This window comes from Suncus etruscus, chromosome 11 (assembly GCF_024139225.1).
Source record: "Suncus etruscus isolate mSunEtr1 chromosome 11, mSunEtr1.pri.cur, whole genome shotgun sequence".
Taxonomy (NCBI): domain Eukaryota; kingdom Metazoa; phylum Chordata; class Mammalia; order Eulipotyphla; family Soricidae; genus Suncus; species Suncus etruscus.
Genome location: NC_064858.1, coordinates 37,702,839 through 37,712,132, shown reverse-complemented (window position 1 = coordinate 37,712,132; position 9,294 = coordinate 37,702,839). Strand labels below are relative to the sequence as shown.

Genomic DNA, 9,294 nt, shown 5'->3' with positions numbered 1-9,294 from the left:
TTTTATTGTATCAATCATTACAATGTTTTATTTAATAAATTTCTGATATTCTTTTTAAATTATTTTGAATCAATATGAAATATACTTACATTTTTTCATAACTGAGTTTCAATTATGCATGTCCAATACCCATCCTTCATCAATGCAGTTTTTTCCTGCTACCAATGTCCCCAATTTGCTTCCTGTCATCTCCCTCGTCTCTATGCTACCTGTCTCTATGGCAGACATTAATTTTCTCTCTTACGCACACACTTTTTCTGTCTCTGTCTCTCTCCCCACCTTTCCTTTTAACACTGGTTTGCAATTTGGTTACTAAGAGCATATCACTTTACTTCCTTTCAGCACCCAGTTATTATCCAGAGTGCTCATTTTCAGTGGTTCCTTTTATAGTCTAACTGCACTCACTTGCTATTAGTAGAAAGTGTTTAACATGGTCCAGTACTCCTGGTCCTCCTCTTTATAATCTTAGGATAGTAATATTATATTATTTTTTTGTTTTCTGGTTTTTTGTTTTGGTTTTTGGGCCACACCCAGTGATGCTTAGGGGTTACTCCTGGATATATGTTTAGAAATCACTCCTGGCATGGGGAATCATATGAGACACTGGGGAGTTGAACTGCTTTCCATCCTAGGCTAGCGTGGTCAAGGCAGATGCCTTACCACTCTGCTCCACGGCTCCGGCCTTATATTATACTATTTTTATACCCCACAAATGAGTACACTCATTCCATGTCTATTCCTATCCCTATAACTCACTTCACTCAGCATAATACTCTGTATAACCATCCCTGTATAAGGAAATTTCATGACTTTTTTCCCTAACAGCTGTATAGTATTCCATTGTGTAGATGTACAACTGTTGTTTTGTCTAATCATCTGTTCTAGGTCACTTGGGTTGTTTCCAAATTTGACAATTGTAAATAGTGTGGTCATGAGCATGAAAATGCAAATGACATTTCTTCATTGTGTTCTTTTTTTTTTTTGTCACTATGGTATATTCCTGGGAGCGGTATTAATCAATTGTATGAAAAATCAGTTCCTAGATTTTTTTGAGGAATGTCCATATCGTTTTCCAAAAATACTGGTTTAATCTACAATATCACCAGCAGTGAATGAGAGGTTTTTTCCTTCCCATATTCATGCCAGCACTGCTTATTTTTCTTGATGTGTGCCAGTTTATGTGGAGTGAAATGATATTACACTTTAGTTTTGATTTACACATTCCTGCTGATTAATGGTGAGGAATATTTTCGTATGTCCCTTTGGCCATCTGTAATTTCTTCAAGAAATGTCTGAGTTAGATTTGAGTTAGACTCCTTACACCTAGTAGGCTAGGTTTCCCAGAACCAGTTTTTGAAGAGACTTTTTTGTTCCACTTCACATTCTTTGCTCTTTTTCCTATTAACTTATTATATGTATGGGGATCTATATTGGGATATTCTTTCCCACTTATCAGAGAATCTGTCTTTATTTCAATACCATGACACTTTAATTACTATTATTTTATTGTTCAGTTTTGAGGATTGGAAAAGCGATACATCCTATCTTCTTTTTCCAAGTATTCCTTCAGCTATTTTTGAAGGTGTATGGCTTCTTATGAATTTCAGAAGTGTTTGATATATATCTTTAAAAATATATGGTCATTATTATAGAAACTACATTGAATCTGTACAGTACTTTGGGAAGTATAGCCATTTTAATGATGCTAATCCTCAAATCATGAGTAGGGCATGTGTTTCCATTTCCTTACATCTTTATTTTAAAGCAGTTCTTTGGAGATTTCTTTTCATAGATCTTTCAACTTTTTAGATGATTTGATTCTGAAGTATTTGTTTTTCCAATGCACACTAGTGAATGGAATTGTTTACATAATGTTTCTTTTCTTTAATTATTTTTATATAGGAAAGTCATGACTTTAGATGTTAGTTTTGTACATTGCCAGTTTACTAGAGATATTATTTTTTTTGAATCTTCTTTGTGGAGTCTTTAGCATTTTCTAAGTAGAGTATCATATCATTCACAAATAGTGAGAGTTTGAGTTCTTCACTTTCTATTTGGATGCTATTGATATCTTTTCATTGCCTATTTGTGATGACAAATCACACCCGCAATGCAGTGCTATATGAAATAGAAGTGGCCAGAGTGTGCAACAATGTCTTGTGCAAGATCTTAGAGAAAAGACTTTAAATTTCTCATTAAATATAATATCTGTGATGGGTTATGCTAAATGGATAGATTATATAGAGGAAAGTTTCTTCAATTCCCATCTTGATGTGTGTTTTTATTATGAATGAGTGTTGGATCTTTGTTGATGTAATGACAGTTGGTCCTAAACTCACCTGTAGACATGCTCCTGGGCATGCCCCTTGAATACACACCCTGTCACACTGGATATTAAAAGAAAAATTTGGACAATTGGAGGGGGGTCCAGTATAGTGATCAGAGCAGTGCTGGCAGGTCCACAGTGGGCTGGAGATAAAGCATTAACAAGATGTTTCTTCCTTTAAACCTATCCCTTTATGGCTCTCTCAAACTCAGGCTACGGGCCTTCCCTAGTCCCCTCTGTCTGGTAAATCTCTATCTCCTTCTCCCTCTTCCACTCCCTCTCCCTCTCTCTCTCTCCCTCTTTTCTCACTCCATCCCTTCATCCTTCCCTACCTCTCTCCCTTCTTCTTTCCCTCCTACCCTCCCTCTCTCCTGAAAACTCCAGGCAGCAGCAGACCTCAGACTCTATGCCTGAGGGGATTAACGATTTTTACTTCTCTCTCTCTTTGATCCCAGCTGCCAAGATAACTGCAGCAGTACCCAGGCAGCCACACTTGGTGTCCTTGAGTTGGCACGAGGCCCATCCAGGAGCTGAGCCCCACAGACCCCTCTTAGCCTTGCAGCTTTGTAGCTAATAGTAGCCAGTCATGACCTACAGATAACTGAAGTAATCCACAGATAACTAAAGTAATTATGCAGATCATATCAGATGATTTATTTTCATTTATTAATATGATCATATAATTTTTTTATTTAATTGATATAGTATATAATATTGATTTACTTTTGTGTGTTGAACTATGTCTTATATTCCTGGGATATATTCTACTTGATCATAGTGTATGAACTTCTCTATAAATTGTTAGATTTTAATTGCTAGTATTTTATTCAAGATATTTTCATCTGTATTCATAAGATATTGGTTTAAAATTTTCTTTTTTTTCTCATGCCTGCTCATGCCATCAGAGTGATGACATATTAATAGAAATTGTTTGAGAGGTTTTCTGTTTCTTCAATTTTCTCAATAAGCTTGAAAAGAAATGGTCCTCTTTTCAAGTCTGAAAATTTCACTTGTGAATCCAACTGGATCTCTGCTTCTGTTTTGAAGAAGCCTTTTGATTACCATTTCAATTTTCATGACATTTTAAAATACATTCAAGTATTTAAAATCGTCTAGGTTCAAACTTGAGTGATTATAGGGTCCAATAATTAATTTCTTCTAGGTTTTTTCATATTCAGCTATATGATTTTCAAAGTAATCTCTAATTATCCTGTGAATTTCTATGATGTCTGTTGTGCCAATCCTCTTCATTTCTAAGTCACTTTATAATGGTTCTCTTTCTTAGTGAATATTTTGAGTCACACCTTGTGGTGCTCATGGGTCACACCTGGCTCTGCACTTAGGAATCAACCCAGGTGGGCTCAGGGTATCATATGGAATGCCAGGGATCGAATCCAGGTCGGCCGCATGCAAGGCAAATGCCCAACCCCTTGTACTATAGCTCCAGCCCCAGGTTTATCTATCTTGTTTATTTTAAAAACAAGTTCTTCCTTTCATTGATGTATTGTCTTTTCTTTTCAGTTTTCAGTTCAATAATTTCTGCTCTAATTTTTATTATTTTTTCCTCCTACATATTTTTGGCTCATTTTGTTGGCTAAGTTTTTAAACTGGGTGTTTAAGTTATTTGTGTAGGCCTTTTCTTCCTTCTTGATAAATGTTCGCAAAGGTATAAATTTTCCTCTTAATACCACTTTTTCTTTTTCTGTGTTTCTCTGTTAATTTGTGTCCTAATTCTCATTGCTTTCCAGGAATCTTATGATTTACTCTTTGAGTCGTTCACTGAATCACAGTTTTTCTGCTGTGAGCTATTTAATTTTTAGGTCTCAAAGTTATTTTCTGTTTCCTTGTATTTTCAGTGCATCATGTTATGTAAAATTAGCTGATGCAATTTATATACTCTTGACTTTATGGAGGCATGTTTTGTACTCAGCATGTAGTTTATTTTGTGCAATGTTTGATATTCAGTGAAGGAAAATGCTTATTGATTTTGAAGAATCCTTTCTTTGAAAACAGTATATCCTTATTGAGGTTTAGTCTGGTGGTTCTATCAAGATGTGACAGAGTGGTGTAGTAGTCTATAACTACTATGTGTTGTCTGTTATTCTTTTCCATTTTTCTTCTTAAATTTTCTTGTCTAATTTAGATTAAAATTTTTTTCTTATTTTATAACATTTAAATTTTCTGATAAATGAGTTATACTTTCATATTGGAGTTTTAATACCTTCATTTGAACCATTATGTTATACCTTTATTATATCTAATAATTTAATTTTAATACTCAAATTTTAGTTATCTTGCTATTTGAGGTTTTGGGGGGGCCAAACTCCCCCAAAGCCAGGGGCTATTCCTGGCTATGAGCTCAGAAATCACCCCTGGCTTGGGGGGATCATATGGGACTCTGGTGGATCATTGCACAGTCTGTCCTATGCTAGAGTTTGCAAGACAGATGCCTTACCTCTTGTGCCACCTCTTCGGCCCCAACTATTTGATATTATTAAAATAAAATAATTATATATTATACATTCTGAAAGCAATTATATTTCAAGATATGTGATTTGTAGTTATTTTCTCCAAATTTATCATGTGTGACTTTTCTTCTAAAAAATTAAAAATCCATTGCTCTAAAAATAAGCTTTATCTATCATTTTATGAAATGTTATTTTTATATTGTATTTATGTGATATCTGTTTATCTCAAAGCCATTTTGTTTTTTAAATATATTTTATTGATATGTTGTACTGTTTTATAATCAGTACTGAGATGTTTGTGTACATTTATAGTGCTCATGGAATGTTTTCTGAACTGGGACTCAAGTCAAGTCCCCTTCAAACTTTTATTCTTATTGATCTGTTTATTATGTGTTCATAGATCTTACTCAGAACTTTCACCATCAGAGTAAACATGCATTGATGCATTTTATCTTCTTTACTATTAATCATTTGATCTATTAATGTTATGTAACATACAAATGCAAATTCAACACAGTATTACTAAAATAATGATACTTTTGGCAAAAATAGACAAAAATCAATTTGTAATTTTCAGTCTGTTGAGAATGCCTCTTGACTCTTGGAAGTAATTTACTTTGATGTGTACTTGCCTATTTTTTGTTTTGCCATATTATCTTGATAAGTATTGCTTAATATGATGTCAAGAATTTTCCTCCAGTATTGAAAGGACAAATTGTGAAATGCATAATACCCCATACAGTAACAGTATTGAAAACCACAATGCCTAAAAGAAAAAAGGAAAGACAATGAGAGAAGAGGAGAGGAGAGGAGAAGAAAAAAGAAGAGAGAAAAGGAAAGAAGAGAGGAGAGGAGGGGAGGGAAGGAGAGAAAAAAGGAAAGAAGAAGAGAGTGTGAAAGTAGGTGTAGGCAATGGGAGGGAGAAAAGGACAGGAGAAGAGAGAAGAGACAAGAAGAGAAGTGGGGCCAGAGAGATAGCATGGAGGTAGGCCATTTGCCTTGCATGCAGAAGGTCGGTGGTTCGAATCCCGGCATCCCATATGGTCCCTGAGCCTGCCAGGAGCTATCTGAGCAGAATCAGAAATAATCCCTGAGCGCTGCCGGGTGTGACCCCCCCCCCAAAAAAAAAGAGAGGAGAGGAGGGGAGGGGAGGGCAAGGAAAAGAACAGGAAGGAAGGATAGGAGAGAGGAGAGGAGAAAAAAGAGGAGAGGAAAGGAAAGAAGAGAGAAGGGTAGAGAGAGGAAGATGAGAGGGAGTGGAAAGGGAGAGGGAGAGGAGAGGAGAGGAGAGGAGAGAAGAGGAAAAGAGAGCAGAAGAGAAGAGAGGAGAGGAGAGAAGAGGAGAGGAGAGGGGAGAAGAGGGCAGGGAAGAGGAGAGGAGAGGGAGTGGAGAGGGAGAAGAGGAAAGGGGAGTGGAGGGGAGGGGAGAGGGAGAGGAAGGGAGGGGAGAGGGAGAGGAGAGGGAGAGGAGGGGAGAGGAGGGGAGAGGAGGGGAAAGGGAGAGGAGGGGAGAGGGAGAGGAGAGGATTGGGAGAGGAGGGAAGGGGAGAGGGAGGAGAAAGGGAGAGGAGGGGAGGGGAGAAGGAGTGGAGTGGGAGGGTAGAGAAAGAGAGGAGGGGAGGGGAGAGGGAGAGGAGGGGAGGGGAGAGGGAGAGGAGGGGAGGGGAGAGGGAGAGGAGGGGAGGGGAGAGGGAGAGGAGGGGAGGGGAGAGGGAGAGGAGGGGAGAGGGAGGGGAGGGGAGAGGGAGAGGAGGGGAGAGGGAGAGGAGGGGAGGGGAGAGGGAGAGGAGTGGGAGAGGAGAGGGAGAGGGAGGGGAGAGGGAGAGGAGTGGGAGAGGAGGGGAGAGGAGTGGGAGAGGAGGGGAGAGGAGTGGGAGAGGGAGAGGAGGGGAGAGGGAGAAGAGGGGAGAGGGAGAGGAGGGGAGAGGGAGAGGAGGGGAGAGGAGTGGGAGAGGAGGGGAGAGGAGAGAGAGAGGAGGGGAGGGGAGAGGGAGAGGAGGGGAGAGGGAGAGGAAGGGAGAGGGAGAGGAGGGGAGAGGGAGAGGAGGGGAGAGGGAGAGGAGGGGAGAGGAGTGGGAGAGGAGGGGAGAGGAGAGAGAGAGGAGGGGAGGGGAGAGGGAGAGGAGGGGAGAGGGAGAGGAAGGGAGAGGGAGAGGAGGGGAGAGGGAGAGGAGGGGAGGGGAGAGGGAGAGGAGTGGGAGAGGAGAGGGAGAGGGAGGGGAGAGGGAGAGGAGAGGGAGAGGAGGGGAGGGGAGAGGGAGAGGGAGAGGAGTGGGAGAGGAGAGGGAGAGGGAGAGGAGTGGGAGAGGAGAGGGAGAGGGAGAGGAGTGGGAGAGGAGAGGGAGAGGGAGAGGAGTGGGAGAGGAGAGGGAGAGGAGTGGGAGAGGAGAGGGAGAGGAATGGGAGAGGAGAACGAGAGGAGGGGAGAGAGAGGAGTGGGAGAGGAGGGGAGGGGAGAGGAGAGAAGAGAGGAGAGGGAGAGGAGGGGAGGGTGATGAGGGGAGGGGAGAGGAGAGGAGAGAGGAGAGGGAGAGGAGGGGAGAAGAGAGGAGAGGAGAGGAGAGGAGGATAGAAGTGGAGAGACAGACAGGGAAGAGAGGAAAGACAGAGAGCAGAGGATTGAAGGCAAGGAGAGGAAAAATGAGAAAGAAATGGCCAGATGGGAGGGGAATGGACAGAAAGGGAGAAGAGTAGAGAAAAAGGAAATGGAGGGGAGTGGAGTGGAGGAGGAGAAATATCTACTATTGTGACAGCTGGGGAAAAGATATGAGAGAAAATGGGGACATAAATGGAGAGAAATATGTAATGGTGAAGGAATGGGCTTTGGAATATGAAACTCAATGATAATTATCTTTGCAACTATCTATTTCATGGTGTTTGAATTAAGATTTTATTAAAAATAAATTAAATTTAAAATGAAAAAAAATACTAAAAGTTTCATGCATAATTTTAAAGTAAATTTTAATAGTTTTCATAACTGGGCACATATAAAAATAAGATCATTTTTAAATGTTATTACTTTATTGAACTACCTTGGTTACACAATTGTTCATGACTGAGTTTCAGTCATACTACATTTACCAGTTTCCCAACATCCTCCTCCTCCTCCTCCTCCTCCTCTTCTTCTTCTTCTTCTTCTTCTTCTTCTTCTTCTTCTTCTTCTTCTTCTTCTTCTTCTTCTTCTTCTTCTTCTTCTTCTTCTCCTTCTCCTCCTTCTCCTTCTTCTCCTTCTCCTTCTCCTTCTCCTTCTCCTCCTTCTCCTTCTCCTTCTCCTTCTCCTTCTCCTTCTCCTTCTTCTTCTTCTTCTTCTTCTTCTTCTTCTTCTTCTTCTTCTTCTTCTCTTCTTCTTCTTCTTCTTCTTCTTCTTCTTCTTCTTCTTCTTCTTCTGCTTCTCCTTGTCCTTCTCATCTTCTCTTCTTATTCTTTCTCCTTCCTCTTCTTTTTTCTTATTCTTATTCTTTGTTCTTCTTTCTTTTTTATTCTTTTCTTTCTTCTTCCTCTTCTTTACTTCTTATTCTTATTCTTTCTTTAACTCTTTTCTTCTTCCTCCTTTTCACTTTTCTCCTCCTTCTCCTCCTACTCATCTTCTCTTCTTGTTCTTTCTTCTTTCTCTTCTTTTCTTTTTATTATTATTTTTCATTCTTTTTTCTTTCTCCTTATTATCTTCTTTTATTCTTTTCTTTCTTCTTCCTCTTCTTATTCTTATTCTTTCTTTTACTCTTTTCTTCTTCCTCCTTTTCATTTTCCTCCTCCTTCTCTCCTCCTTTTTTCTTTTTAAATAATATTTTCATTTAGACACAATGCTTACAAACATATTTGTAGTTGGGTTTCAGTTATTAAAAAAACACTTCCCTTCTCCAGTGCAAAGTTCCCACCACCAATATCCCATACCTCCCTTCTCCCCCAACCCCTGCCTGTATTCAAGACAGGCATTCTGTTTCTCTCACTTATTATCTGTCATTATAGTTATTAGTGTAGTTATTTCTCTAACTAAACTCACCACTCTTTGTAGTAAGCTTCATATCATGGGGCAGTCCTTCCAGCCCTCATCTCTATTGTCTCTGAGTATTATTCAATAATGTATTTTATATATTTTTTGTTTTGTTTTGATCTTTTGGGTCACACACAGCAGTGCTCAGGGATTATTACTGGCTCTATTCTCAGAAATCACTCCTGGCAGGTTCAGGTTATTTTGGGGTCACAACCAGCAGAGCTCAGGGGTTACTCCTGGCTCTTTATTCAGAAATTGCTCTTGGCAGGCTCAGGGATCATATGGGATGCTAGGATTCGAACCACCTTCCTTTGACAAGCAAGCCAAACACCCTACCTCCATGCTATCTGCTGGCCCCGTATTTTATATTTCTTAAATCCTATATATGAGTGAAACTGTTCTGTGTTTATCTCTCTCCCTCTGATTTATTTTGCTCAGCATAATAGTTTCCATGTCCATTTATGTTTAAGAAAATTTTGTGACTTTATTTTTCCTGACCGCTGCATAAT

The 9,294-nt window shown here is 39.7% G+C and overlaps 1 protein-coding gene across 1 annotated transcript in view; it reads right to left on the bottom strand.

Moving 5' to 3' along the window:
- The window catches only part of LOC126022053 (NKG2-A/NKG2-B type II integral membrane protein-like), a gene marked incomplete at its 3' end in the record, with an annotated part of 468,997 nt that overhangs the window by 384,770 nt on the left and 74,933 nt on the right, over positions 1–9,294 (bottom strand). The window lies entirely within an intron of this gene.